Source organism: Engystomops pustulosus, chromosome 9, assembly GCF_040894005.1.
Source record: "Engystomops pustulosus chromosome 9, aEngPut4.maternal, whole genome shotgun sequence".
Lineage (NCBI taxonomy): Eukaryota > Metazoa > Chordata > Amphibia > Anura > Leptodactylidae > Engystomops > Engystomops pustulosus.
In genome coordinates, this window is record NC_092419.1 from 21,923,556 (window position 1) to 21,939,492 (window position 15,937).

The following is a 15,937-nucleotide window of genomic DNA, read 5'->3' on the forward strand; positions in this document are numbered from 1 at the left end:
ACTATAATACTGCCCCCTATGTACAAGAATATAACTACTATAATACTGCCCCTATGTACAAGAATATAATTACTATAATACTGATCCCTATGTACAAGAATATAACTACTATAATACTTCCCCCTTTGTACAAGAATATAACTACTATAACACTGCCCCCTATGTACAAGAATATAATTGCTATAATACCGCCCCCTATGTACAATAATATAACTACTATAATACTGCCCCTATGTACAAGAATATAACTACTATAATACTGCCCCCTATGTACAATAATATAACTACTATAATACTGCCCCTATGTACAAGAATATAACTACTATAATACTGCCCCTATGTACAGGAATATAACTACTATAATACTGCCCCTATGTACAAGAATATAACTACTATAATACTGTCCCCTATGTACAATAATATAACTACTATAATACTGCCCCTATGTACAGGAATATAACTACTATAATACTGCCCCTATGTACAAGAATATAACTACTATAATACTGCCCCCTATGTACAATAATATAACTACTATAATACTGCCCCTATGTACAAGAATATAACTACTATAATACTGCCCCTATGTACAGGAATATAACTACTATAATACTGCCCCTATGTACAAGAATATAACTACTATAATACTGTCCCCTATGTACAAGAATATAACTACTATAATACTGTCCCCTATGTACAAGAATATAACTACTATAATACTGCCCCCTATGTACAGGAATATAACTGCTATAATACTGCCCCCTATGTACAAGAATATAACTACTATAATACTTCCGCCTATGTACAAGAATATAACTACTATAATACTGCCCCCTATGTACAAGAATATAACTACTATAATACTGCCCCTATGTACAAGAATATAATTACTATAATACTGATCCCTATGTACAAGAATATAACTACTATAATACTTCCCCCTTTGTACAAGAATATAACTACTATAACACTGCCCCCTATGTACAAGAATATAATTGCTATAATACCGCCCCCTATGTACAATAATATAACTACTATAATACTGCCCCTATGTACAAGAATATAACTACTATAATACTGCCCCCTATGTACAATAATATAACTACTATAATACTGCCCCTATGTACAAGAATATAACTACTATAATACTGCCCCTATGTACAGGAATATAACTACTATAATACTGCCCCTATGTACAAGAATATAACTACTATAATACTGTCCCCTATGTACAATAATATAACTACTATAATACTGCCCCTATGTACAGGAATATAACTACTATAATACTGCCCCTATGTACAAGAATATAACTACCATAATACTGCCCCCTATGTACAATAATATAACTACTATAATACTGCCCCTATGTACAACAATATAACTACTATAATACTGCCCCTATGTACAGGAATATAACTACTATAATACTGCCCCTATGTACAAGAATATAACTACTATAATACTGCCCCTATGTACAGGAATATAACTACTATAATACTGCCCCTATGTACAAGAATATAACTACTATAATACTGCCCCCTATGTACAATAATATAACTACTATAATACTGCCCCTATGTACAAGAATATAACTACTATAATACTGCCCCTATGTACAGGAATATAACTACTATAATACTGCCCCTATGTACAAGAATATAACTACTATAATACTGTCCCCTATGTACAAGAATATAACTACTATAATACTGTCCCCTATGTACAAGAAAATAACTACTATAATACTGACCCCTATGTACAAGAATATAACTACTATAATACTGCCCCTTATGTACAGGAATGTAAGTACTATAATACTGACCCCTATGTACAAGAATATAACTACTATAATACTGCCCTATGTACAAGAATATAACTACTATAATACTGCCCCCTATGTACAAGAATATAACTACTATAATACTGCTCCCTATGTACAAGAATATAACTACTATAATACCGCCCCCTATGTACAAGAATATAACTACTATAATACTGCCCCTATGTACAAGAATATAACTACTATAATACTGCCCCCTATGTACAGGAATATAACTACTATAATACTGCCCCCTATGTACAGGAATATAACTACTATAATACTGTCCCCTATGTACAAGAATATAACTACTATAATACTGCCCCCTATGTACAAGAATATAACTACTATAATACTGTCCCCTATGTACAAGAATATAACTACTATAATACTGCCCCCTATGTACAAGAATATAACTACTATAATACTGCCCCCTATGTACAAGAATATTACTACTATAATACTGCCCCCTATGGTTAGGATCTTGCACTGTTCGGTTGGTCTAGTACCGCTCTTTAGTGCGCAGGTTACAGATGATACAAAGTTAGGTTATGATGTGATTTCTCCTTACATGTCTGTATGATGTAGGTTTTTCCTTATTTCCTCAGGAATGTTCCGCTATCAGTTACAGACAATACTGTGACACCTGACTATGTGGATGACGGGGAGCGGAGGAATGTGGGGGTCGCTGATGCCACCAGGGAGGAGCAGAGGGTCTCTTCTAGGAGCAGATAGGAAGCACATGGCAGCTGAGATGTTGGATATTTCCTCGCCTCAGAATCATCAAAGAGGAAATGATGCTTTTGCTTGAGATGTTTCCTCCGCACTTGTTCACGTTTGTTGGGTCTCCCTGGAGATCAGTGATGAGGCTGCAGGATATGGGGGCGCTGTACATGCCCCCCACCAGGGTGACATCATCGCTCCTATCCTCATCATTATCCCCCACTAACAGGATCATTGGGCAAATGCCGACATCAAGAAGAAATAGCGGAGCTCATCTAATAAACCCAAGAAGAAAAGACATGCATGGTGGGACCCCAGAGCAGGGGGATAGAGGGGCCCCAGATAAGGGGGATAGAGGGGCCCCAGATAAGGGTGATAGAGGGGCCCCACAGCAGGTGGATAGAAGGGTCCGAGAGCAGGGGGATAGAGGGGTCCGAGAGCAGGGGGATAGAGGGGCCCCAGAGCAGGGGGATAGAGGGGCCCCAGAGCAGGGGGATAGAGGGGTCCGAGAGCAGGGGGTAGAGGGGCCCCAGAGCAGGGGGATAGAGGGGCCCCAGAGCAGGGTGATAGCGGGGTCCAAGAGCAGGGGGATAGAGGGGCCCCAGATCAGTGGGATAGAGGGGCCCCAGAGCAGGATGATAGAGGGGTCCCAGAGCAAGGGGATAGAGGGGCCCCAGAGCAGGGGAATAGAGGGTTCAGAGAGCAGGAGGATAAAGGGGCCCCAGATCAGAGGGATAGAGGGACCCCAGAACAAGGGTATAGGGGGACCCCAGAAGAAAGGGATAAAGGGATCCCATAGCAGGATGATAGAGGGGACGCATAGCTGGGGGATAGAGGGACCCCAGAACAGGGTGATAGAGGGGACCCAGAGCAGGGTGATAGAGGGGACCCAGAGCATGTTGATAAAGGGTTCCCAGAGGAGGATGATAGAAGGACCCGAGAGCAGGGTGATAGCAGGGCTGAGGCTTTCCTTATCCCCCGTGTTATGGGGTTTATAGCCACTGCTTTGCCTCCATATAAGCAAATCTGTGATACACAATGATCAAAATGAGCAAATTAGATGTAATATGTAAAATAATAAAATAATGGATTTATATTCCAGAATTGTAGTCTCTCAAAGTGCACTCCTCACACTGCTGTGCTCTGCAGCCTCTCCATCTGCTCTCAGTGTAACTATTATCCATTTTCAAATGCTAAAATACTGGAATAGAAATACATTCTTATAGTTCTGCTGCTACTAACAGCATACACAAAGGTCTGACTGCACATCACTGGAGGGACAGCACCGAACACTGACTGCAGAGAGCACAGAGCACAGCAGGGTGAGGACACACCCCCAGTGCACTTGGAAAAGTTAAAATCCTGGAATATAAATCCATATATCACAGTCCAGCTGCTACTAACAGCATACACAAAGGTATGATTACACATTTCTGCAGAGAGCACAGCAGTGTGAGAGGTGATGCATAGAGATGATTTATACTATGGGATGATGCTCAGGATGTATCAGACCAGTAGTTTCATCTCACACACGTCACCGGGGGGGGGTGGGGGGGTGGGGGGGGCGCCCCCTCTGATCAGTGAACCTGACAATGAGACTGAAAGTTATGGAGTTTATTCTCAGAAGAAGATGCAGATGAATAACTTCTGGTACATTATGATTCCCCCGCGAAGACCCCCAGAGGCAGAGATCTATAGCAGGGGCCACATACACTGCTGGGGGCCCTGGACTGTTACTATGGGCCCTCGGTGCATAATACAGGGAATTACTGATCCATTGTAGCAGGTGCTCAGCTCTGTAAGGACATCCAGGCCCCCTGTGCTAATTGCTGAGATCAGACTCATGGGGGCAGATTTATCTTAGTCTCATTGCACCTTTTTTGGGTGTATTTTGGTGACTTTTTGTGCGCATTGTGGTATTTGCACAATTTTTTGTGCCTTTTTCCAGCAGTTCTCTGGAGTTCTCTGTGTAACAGTTTCCTGGTTTGCGCCTAATTTGACTTTGTATTTCTTCTGCCTCCTTATTTAACATTGATTTGCGCCTCTATGGGGGCAAATAATTGTGCAATAACGCGCCAGTCCTGACCAGGATTAGGAAAAGCGAAGGTGTGATTTGCGCAACAAATAATAATAATAAGGCACGAAAAAAAAAATCAAGTGCAAAATTCGAGTCACATAGCACGTCATTTATCTTATGTTCCCCTTTTCTGAGCTCTTTTTGCGCCTTTTGTGAGTTTATTTTTTGTCAAATAACGTTTTTTTTTTTGCGCCTTATTAAAAAAGGCGTAATTTTGTTGTACAAATCACACCATTACCTTTCCTAATCCTGGTCAGGACTGGCGTGTTATTGTGCTATTATGTGCCCCCATATAGGCGCAAATCAGTGTTAAATAATTCACAAACATCTGGAAGAAGGAGAAATACAAAGACAATAGGCACAAACCAGAAACTGCCACACAGCGAACTCCGGCAAACTGCTGAAAAAAGGCACAGAGAGCACAGAGCACAGCAGTGTGAGGTCTGATTACACATCTCTCCAGGGACAATACATAGCACTGGCTGCAGGGAGCACAGAGCACAGCAGTGTGATGTCTGATTACACATCTCTCCAGGGACAATACATAACACTGGCTGCAGAGAGCACAGAGCACAGCAGTGTGAGGTCTAATTACACATCTCTCCAGGGACAATACATAACACTGGCTGCAGAGAGCACAGAGCACAGCAGTGTGAGGTCTGATTACACATCTCTCCAGGGACAATACATAGCACTGGCTGCAGGGAGCACAGAGCACAGCAGTGTGAGGTCTGATTACACATCTCTCCAGGGACAATACATAGCACTGGCTGCAGAGAGCACAGAGCACAGCAGTGTGAGGTCTGATTACACATCTCTCCGGGGACAATACATAGCACTGGCTGCAGAGAGCACAGAGCACAGCAGTGTGAGTTATGATTACACATCTCTCCAGGAACAATACATAACACTGGCTGCACAGAGCACAACAGTGTGAGGTATGATTACACATCTCTCCAGGGACAATACATAACACTGGCTGCGGAAAGCACAAAGCACAGCAGTGTGAGATCTTATTACATAACACTGGCTGCACAGAGCACAGAGCACAGCAGTGTGAGGTATGATTACACATCTCTCCAGGGACAATACATAACACTGGCTGCAGAGAGCACAGAGCACAGCAGTGTGAGGTCTGATTACACATCTCTCTGGGGACAATACATAACACTGGCTGCAGGGAGCACAGAGCACAGCAGTGTGAGGTCTGATTACATATCCCTCCAGGGACAATACATAACACTGGCTGCAGAGAGCACAGCAGTGTGAGGTCTGATTACACATCTCTCCAGAGACAATGCATAACACTGGTTGCAGAGAGTACAGAGCACAGCAGTGTGAGATCTGATTACACATCTCTCCAGAGACAATACATAACACTGGTTGCAGAGAGCACAGAGCACAGCTGTGTCAGGTATGATTAAAAATCTCTCCAGGAACTGTCCCGCATTGTCCCGTTTTCTCCTTGTCCCATGCATTGCAGCTGCAGCCGAGGCATCGGGACTGAGGAGGAGGGAAAAGCTCTCTGTAGCCTCCATACACATTTTCTTCTCTTTGGCAGACATGTGTGGAGGTAGCTCCTCCCCTAGGCTATCCTCAATTCCTCCTCCAAGTTAGCTGAGAGCAAGGAAGAAGAGAGGGCAGGACTGCGGGGGAACAAGGGAAAGGTAAGTAACAAAGGTTTTTTTTGTTTTTTAATACAGTTACAGGAGGAGGACAGGAAGCCACAATAGATAGACAGATAGATATGAGATTGATAGATAGATATGAGATAGATGATAGATAGATAGATAGATAGATAGATAGATATGAGATAGATGATAGATAGATAGATATGAGATAGATGATATGAGATAGATGATAGATAGATAGATAGATAGATATGAGATAGATATGAGATAGATGATAGATATGAGATAGATGATAGATAGATAGATGGATATGAGATAGATATGAGATAGATGATAGATAGATAGATGGATATGAGATAGATAGATATGAGATAGATAGATATGAGATAGATAGATATGAGATAGATATGAGATAGATATGAGATAGATAGATATGAGATAGATAGATAGGAGATAGATAGGAGATAGATAGATATGAGATAGATAGATATGAGATAGATAGATATGAGATAGATAGATAGATAGATAGATATGAGATAGATAGATATGAGATAGATAGATAGATAGATAGATAGATATGAGATAGATAGATATGAGATAGATAGATATGAGATAGATAGATAGATATGAGATAAATAGATAGATAGATAGATAGATAGATATGAGATAGATAGATAGATATGAGATAAATAGATAGATAGATAGATATGGGATAGATAGAAAGAAAGATAGATAGGAGATAGATAGATTGTGCATCACTGAAGGTGTCTACAGCATTAAGTTCCCGCACTATATGTAAGAATGTGAAATTCAGTGTAGAAGTTGTCAGATGTCGCAGTTTCTGCTCCTATTTTTCTTTGTTCTTCTTTAGATTAAAAAAAAAAATCCTATAAAATTTACCAAATATGATCTCGGCAGCAGCGTCCAGACACCACAAGATCGGCCCTGAGCGCTACATCCGCTACATCCGGCCGGGGCACATGGACATTTTTTCACTTACTTTTGCAGCTGAAGAAAATTACATAATTTTAGACTTTTAACACCATTTATGTCCAGAGTGTGATTTATACTGCACGTTCTGGAGGAAAAACAGAGAGAAAACATCCAGCCCTAGGGGGAGGGGGGGGGCTGTCAGCAGGAGGGACCCCATATCATAGGTTATTATAGGGAGGATAGATAGATAGATAGACAGATAGATAGATAGATAGATATGAGATAGATAGGAGATAGATAGATAGATAGATATGAGATAGATATGAGGTAGATAGATAGATAGATAGATAGATATGAGATAGATATGAGATAGATAGATATGAGATAGATAGATAGATAGATAGATAGATAGATATGAGATAGATAGATAGATAGATAGATAGATAGATATGAGATAGATAGATAGATAGATAGATAGATAGATAGATAGATAGATAGATAGATATGAGATAGATAGATATGAGATAGATAGATAGATAGATAGATATGAGATAGATATGAGATAGATAGATATGAGATAGATAGATAGATAGATAGATAGATATGAGATAGATAGATAGATAGATAGATAGATAGATAGATAGATAGATAGATATGAGATAGATAGATAGATAGATAGATAGATAGATATGAGATAGATAGATAGATAGATAGATAGATAGATAGATAGATATGAGATAGATAGATAGATAGATAGATAGATAGATAGATAGATAGATAGAAACCGGAAAGTCTATAAGCAGCACAGGACAATCAGGGTGCAACAGCCGTAGGTCCCTGGGCTGGGGTCCGTCTTGGTAACTAAAGGAAATAGGCAGCACTCCAAGGTAAGTAGAAAAGGGTTGATCTTTATTCCAAGTGCGACGTTTCGGCGTATACACACGCCTTTTTCAAGCATAAGGTGCTAAGTGCATGTCCAAGTATTTAAGGACCAAGCCAGTCAATGATTGGTCAAGTTACAAAGTGACCGTGAATGAATTACAAAAGTGTGAAACATTACCTATACATAGTGCTGTATACAAAATTGTGAGGTACATAAGTTAAAAGGACAATCATGTCATTATTTGTGTCAACAACAATATAAATATACATAGTAGATAGAACGTGCAATAAACTCCTCCCACCAGTATCGCGGCCACGCCCACGTCTCCTCGTGTTCATTCATGAAAATTCAGTAGCTCATCTCCATCCACCTGTGATTGGGCGCCGTTTCGGTCGCAACCCGGAAGTGACATGCACGACCTCAGGCGCAGACCGGAAGTGACGTCGCCATGGGAGCGCGCATGCGCTCTGACAGTGGAAGAAGACGGCGGCCATTTTTGGTCAGGGCAAACCTATTCCAAGAGGTATCGGGATATGGAAAAGATGTGAGCATATAGCCAAATGAACATTGTAGGAACAGTGGTGGTACCTGTGGTGAGTACTTATAGTGATCTCACTCTATGGTCTACCACCCGTCCGGGGCGGAGCTGGTCAGAATGGCCAACCCGTTCCCTTTAGGGATTACGGTAGTGGTACCCAAGTCCAGAAGAGTAAAGAGATAACGATCCCACCTCGGTTCAAGTGCAAAGAGGTGGGGACAGAAGTTTGCTATTGCGAAAACGTGAACTTATGTGGATCCATCGACTTAATACCATACAACCTCAGGGTTTGAACATAGAATACAACCTTACAAGTATCATCTGAGTTATTAGCAGTTCATATATGGTCTCCCTTGAATTGTATACTGCATGTCTTACTCTTTCGATACTCAAAAATGTAAACAACCCTTGGGAGATACCCTTATGTCCTCTCTAACATGCTTTTTTTCTCTTTTATATTAGATTTTACCATATATCACCACCCCCATCCGAGTGACGACCGTTCATCCACGTCTCCACCAAAAATTTTTTTACTTTGCTCTCTCCATCCACCACTATTATTTGCACTTGAACCGAGGTGGGATCGTTATCTCTTTACTCTTCTGGACTTGGGTACCACTACCGTAATCCCTAAAGGGAACGGGTTGGCCATTCTGACCAGCTCCGCCCCGGACGGGTGGTAGACCATAGAGTGAGATCACTATAAGTACTCACCACAGGTACCACCACTGTTCCTACAATGTTCATTTGGCTATATGCTCACATCTTTTCCATATCCCGATACCTCTTGGAATAGGTTTGCCCTGACCAAAAATGGCCGCCGTCTTCTTCCACTGTCAGAGCGCATGCGCGCTCCCATGGCGACGTCACTTCCGGTCTGCGCCTGAGGTCGTGCATGTCACTTCCGGGTTGCGACCGAAACGGCGCCCAATCACAGGTGGATGGAGATGAGCTACTGAATTTTCATGAATGAACACGAGGAGACGTGGGCGTGGCCGCGATACTGGTGGGAGGAGTTTATTGCACGTTCTATCTACTATGTATATTTATATTGTTGTTGACACAAATAATGACATGATTGTCCTTTTAACTTATGTACCTCACAATTTTGTATACAGCACTATGTATAGGTAATGTTTCACACTTTTGTAATTCATTCACGGTCACTTTGTAACTTGACCAATCATTGACTGGCTTGGTCCTTAAATACTTGGACATGCACTTAGCACCTTATGCTTGAAAAAGGCGTGTGTATACGCCGAAACGTCGCACTTGGAATAAAGATCAACCCTTTTCTACTTACCTTGGAGTGCTGCCTATTTCCTTTAGTTAGATAGATAGATAGATAGATAGATAGATATGAGATAGATAGATAGATAGATAGATAGATAGATAGATAGATATGAGATAGATAGATAGATAGATAGATATGAGATAGATAGATAGATAGATAGATAGATAGATAGATATGAGATAGATAGATAGATAGATATGAGATAGATAGATAGATAGATAGATAGATAGATAGATGTTGATGGTCACATTGTCCATAGCAGGGGTCCCCAAACTACGGCCCGCGGGCCACTTGCGGCCCGCGGACCGTTTCTATCCGGCCCCCGGCCCATCCAGCGCCGAGCCACGGGATCCGGATTTGTTATTTGGGGGCCCCCGGGCTGGCACTCCAGTTCGGCAGTCGGGCAGGGGCCTCCGTCCATCCGGACAGGAAGCTCCTGCCCGTCACTGAATAGTGCTCGATGCGGCCGGAAACGGCCGCTCGAGCACTATTATTGCAGGTGGAGCGATGTGGCCGGAAGACAACCCCGGCGCACACCGCTCCTTGAACCTGAATGCGCGGCCGCGTGATTACGTCATCACGCGGCCGCGCACCGCTTCCTGTCAGGCAGCAGCCCGAAGAAAGAAGACGCAGGGGCCAGAGGTAAGTACAGGGTTTTTATTATTTTTTTAAAACAGCAGTAGAAACATTGTGGCTGCCCTAATATATGAAATTATGGGGCCATTATAGAAAATAATAATGGAGGGGCAGCATAGGGAATAATTATGAGGAGCAGGATAGGAAATAATTAATTATGAGGGAGCAGCATAGGGAATAATTAATTATTTCCTATGCTGCCCCTCATAATTAATTATTTTCTATGCTGCCCCTGATAATTAATTATTTCCTATGCTGCCCCTCATAATTAATTATTTCCTATGCTGCCCCTCATAATTAATTATTTCCTATGCTGCCCTCGTAATTAATTATTTCCTATGCTGCCCCTCGTAATTAATTATTTCCTATGCTGCCCCTCATAATTAATTATTTCCTCATAAGGGGCAGCATAGGAAATAATAAATTATAAGGGGCAGCATAGGAAATAATAAATTATGAGGGGCAGCATAGGAAATAATTAATGGCGGGGGGGCAGCATAGGAAATAATAAATTATAAGGGGCAGCATAGGAAATAATAAATTATAAGGGGCAGCATAAGAAATAATAAATTATGAGGGGCAGCATAGGAAATAATTAATGGCGGGGGGGCAGCATAGGAAACCTGAAGTGGCAGGTATAAGAAGGACATACCGAGCACCAGCTCAGGAGCCTATTTTTGTTAGTGTTTTAAACCGCTGTATCGCAGTTTAAAACACTTTTTAAACTTTATAGCCGAAGCTGCGCTTACCGTGCGCGCGGCTACTTAGGAAGTGAAGGAGAGCCGTGCGCATGGTATGCGCTGAGCGTGTACCTCCCTGCGCCGAAGCAGCTTCGGCCATAAAGTTTAAAAAGTGTTTTAAACTGCGATACAGCAGTTTAAAACACTAACAAAAATAAGATACGGCGCCAGCTCACACCGAGCTGGTGCTCGGTATGTCCTTCTTATACCTCCCACTTCAAGTGGTAGGTTTCCTTTAATGGTGGGGGGCAGCATAGGAAATAATTATGAGGGGCAGTCTAGTAATTAATGGGGGGGCAGCATATTTAATAATTAATTGACCCAATTAATTCATTAACTGGGCCAATAAATAAAATAGTTCACAAAGGGGTGCAGTATATTAAATAATTAATTGAGGGGGGCCCAGTGTATTACGGATGCAGTCGCATGTACCGCTAGCGCTGTAATTTCTTCTTTTTTTTTTTTTTTAAACTTCAGTCCGGCCCTCCAACGGTCTGAGAGGGACAGTGATCGGCCCCCTATGTAAAAAGTTTGGGGACCCCTGGTCCATAGTATCCACTGTTATACAAATATAACAGTGAATAGTTACAATGTATCACTAATACTGAGCTCATTTAACCCTCCTGCATCTACTGTAAGTCACCGCACTTTCTGAGAGTCCTGAGAGATGTCGCTGTGCAGGTCAGCAGATTCAGGACTCTGGGAAAGCTGGATGACATAATAGAGTAACACGTCGCGCCACATGGGACCTGCACACGGCCGGCACGTACCTGGCGTTTACATCATGTGACCCACAGAGAGCGTTAATCATTAACTCTGCACTCGCCAAGGACTTTGTGTTGGAAGAAGATTAAGTTATAGGATATGAAATACTAACAAATCCTCCAGGAAGGAGCCCTCACCTCTCTCAGATTCTGTGGCTTTAATACCCAAAATAAACATGTGAGGAACGTGAACAGCACCTCGTGTCACCATCACCGCCCCGTATCACCATCACCATCCCGTGTCACCATCACCGCCCCCTTTCACCATCACCACCCCGTGTCACCATCACCGCCCCCTTTCACCATCACCACCCCGTGTCACCATCACCGCCCCCTTTCACCATCACCACCCCGTGTCACCATCACCACCCGTGTCACCATCAGTACTCCATGTCACCATCACCGCCCCGTATCACCATCACCATCACCACCCCGTGTCACCATCACCGCCCCCTTTCACCATCACCACCCCGTGTCACCATCACCACCCGTGTCACCATCAGTACTCCATGTCACCATCACCACCCCGGGTCACCATCAGTACTCCATGTCACCATCACCGCCCCGTGTCACCATCACCACCCCGGGTCACCATCACCGCCCCGTGTCACCATCACCACTCCATGTCACCGTCACCGCCTCATGTCACCATCACCACGCGTGTCACCATCACCACCCCGTGTCACCATCACCACCCCGTGTCACCATCACCGCCCTGTGTCACCATCACCACCCGTGTCACCATCAGTACTCCATGTCACCATCACCGCCCCGTATCACCATCACCACCTTGTGTCACCATCACCACCCGTGTCACCATCAGTACTCCATGTCACCATCACCACGCGTGTCACCATCACCACCCCGTGTCACCATCACCACCCCGTGTCACCATCACCACCCCGTGTCACCATCACCGCCCTGTGTCACCATCACCACCCCATGTCACCATCAGTACTTCATGTCACCATCACCGCCCCGTGTCACCATCACCACCCGTGTCACCATCACCACTCCATGTCACCGTCACATGTCACCATCACCACGCGTGTCACCATCACCACCCCGTGTCACCATCACCACCCCGTGTCACCATCACCGCCCTGTGTCACCATCACCACCCGTGTCACCATCAGTACTCCATGTCACCATCACCGCCCCGTATCACCATCACCACCTTGTGTCACCATCACCACCCGTGTCACCATCAGTACTCCATGTCACCATCACCACGCGTGTCACCATCACCACCCCGTGTCACCATCACCATCACCACCCCGTGTCACCATCACCACCCCGTGTCACCATCACCGCCCTGTGTCACCATCACCACCCGTGTCACCATCAGTACTCCATGTCACCATCACCGCCCCGTGTCACCATCACCACGCGTGTCACCATCACCACCCCGTGTCACCATCACCACCCCGTGTCACCATCACCGCCCTGTGTCACCATCACCACCCCGTGTCACCATCACCACCCCGTGTCACCATCACCACCCCGTGTCAACATCACCACCCCGTGTCACCATCACCATCACCACCCCGTGTCACCATCACCACCCCGTGTCACCATCACCGCCCTGTGTCACCATCACCACCCGTGTCACCATCAGTACTCCATGTCACCATCACCGCCCCGTGTCACCATCACCACCCGTTTCACCATCACCACCCCGTGTCACCATCACCACCCCGTGTCACCATCACCGCCCGTGTCACCATCACTGCCCCGTGTCACCATCACCGCCCCGTGTCACCATCACCACCCCGTGTCACCATCACCGCCCTGTGTCACCATCACCACCCGTGTCACCATCAGTACTCCATGTCACCATCACCACCCCGTGTCACCATCACCACCCCGTGTCACCATCACCGCCCTGTGTCACCATCACCACCCCGTGTCACCATCACCATCACCACCCCGTGTCACCATCACCACCCCGTGTCACCATCACCACCCCGTGTCACCATCACCATCACCACCCCGTGTCACCATCACCACCCCGTGTCACCATCACCGCCCTGTGTCACCATCACCACCCGTGTCACCATCAGTACTCCATGTCACCATCACCGCCCCGTGTCACCATCACCACGCGTGTCACCATCACCACCCCGTGTCACCATCACCACCCCGTGTCACCATCACCGCCCGTGTCACCATCACCGCCCTGTGTCACCATCACCACCCCGTGTCACCATCACCACCCCGTGTCACCATCACCACCCCGTGTCACCATCACCATCACCACCCCGTGTCACCATCACCACCCCGTGTCACCATCACCGCCCTGTGTCACCATCACCACCCGTGTCACCATCAGTACTCCATGTCACCATCACCGCCCCGTGTCACCATCACCGCCCCGTGTCACCATCACCGCCCGTGTCACCATCACTGCCCCGTGTCACCATCACCGCCCCGTGTCACCATCACCACCCCGTGTCACCATCAGTACTCCATGTCACCATCACCGCCCCATGTCACCATCACCGCCCCGTGTCACCATCAGTACTCCATGTCACCATCACCGCCCCGTGTCACCATCACCACCCGTGTCACCATCACTGCCCCGTGTCACCATCACTGCCCCGTGTCACCATCAAGATGTCTAAGTCTAAGATGTTTTCCTCACAGAGGATTGTGCAGACTGATACATGTCGCCTACTGAACTTTCACCTCTGAACTGCTACATCTCCCTCCCCCCAACAACTGTTACTCAGAGCAGACAGAGGAGGAACTGAGGAGCACAGCAGTGTGAGGACACAGCCCCAATGCACTTAGTGAAGCTACAATCCTGGAATATCACACATATCACTGTCTTGGAACAGTACATAACACTATAACACTGGCTGTAGTCTGCATGGTGACACCTGCTGACAGGTTCCCTTTAAGTAGTTGTGTAGAAATGTTCCCATTTGTGTAAGTGAATAGTGAGAAGTTTCCAGGGCTCTTTTCCAGGCACATTTAGCTCTGCTACATCTGCGGCTGTCACACGGGATATCTAGAGTGACTCTGCACCTTGTAGTATAAGAGCCTCATCTCGTTATCTCCTCTCACCCGAGCTTCTGGCATCCGGCTTCCTTGGCTCGGCTGTGATGTTCTCTGGGATGAGCGGGGCCTCCAGATGTGGTGACAGCCGCTTCTCACATCTCCTCTTCTATGGAGTGGACCTGGAGGACGTGGAGAAGAGGGAACACTAAGAGAGAACAATAATGTACTTGTCATCCCTTATGGAGAGCAGCGCCATACATTAAATTGTGGCTGTACATGGTATTGCAGATAAGTCTCACTATATAAATTCCTATAGACAGACATGATGCTCTTTTCATGCAGAAGCAGTAATGGCCCAAAGATTATTTGAAATATCGGATATAGGACACCCCCAGTGTTACTCATTACCTGTCATAACAATAGGTGACTAATAAAGTCTGGAAAACCCCTTTAAGTAATGACCTTGTATACTAAGCAAGAAAACCAATAATAAGATGTCAGTTCTTTACTTACCCGTCCACATTACCTTCCACCCCCGGAGGGGTCCAGACCTCATACACTGACCCCTAATACCAGCAGATATAGATGTGACACATCATATCATTAGGGCTGCACTACAGGTCCCAGAAATCCCCACAGCTCACTACCACTATTTTGGCATGGACAGAGTTAAAGGCACGCCAAACACCCGGCGCGTGCCACTGTTGTTGCATTGGCAAGACAAGAGCAAAGCAAATATTTTAGATTTGTGCAATGAATAACCACAGCTGAGTAAGAGGAGATCGGAGGTTGTGTCCTCAGTAACATGGTGCTCACTAGTGGGGGGCACCGGCGGCCTGACCCCCTGCAAACTACAAATATACAAACACTGCAATAATACAAACACTGCCCCC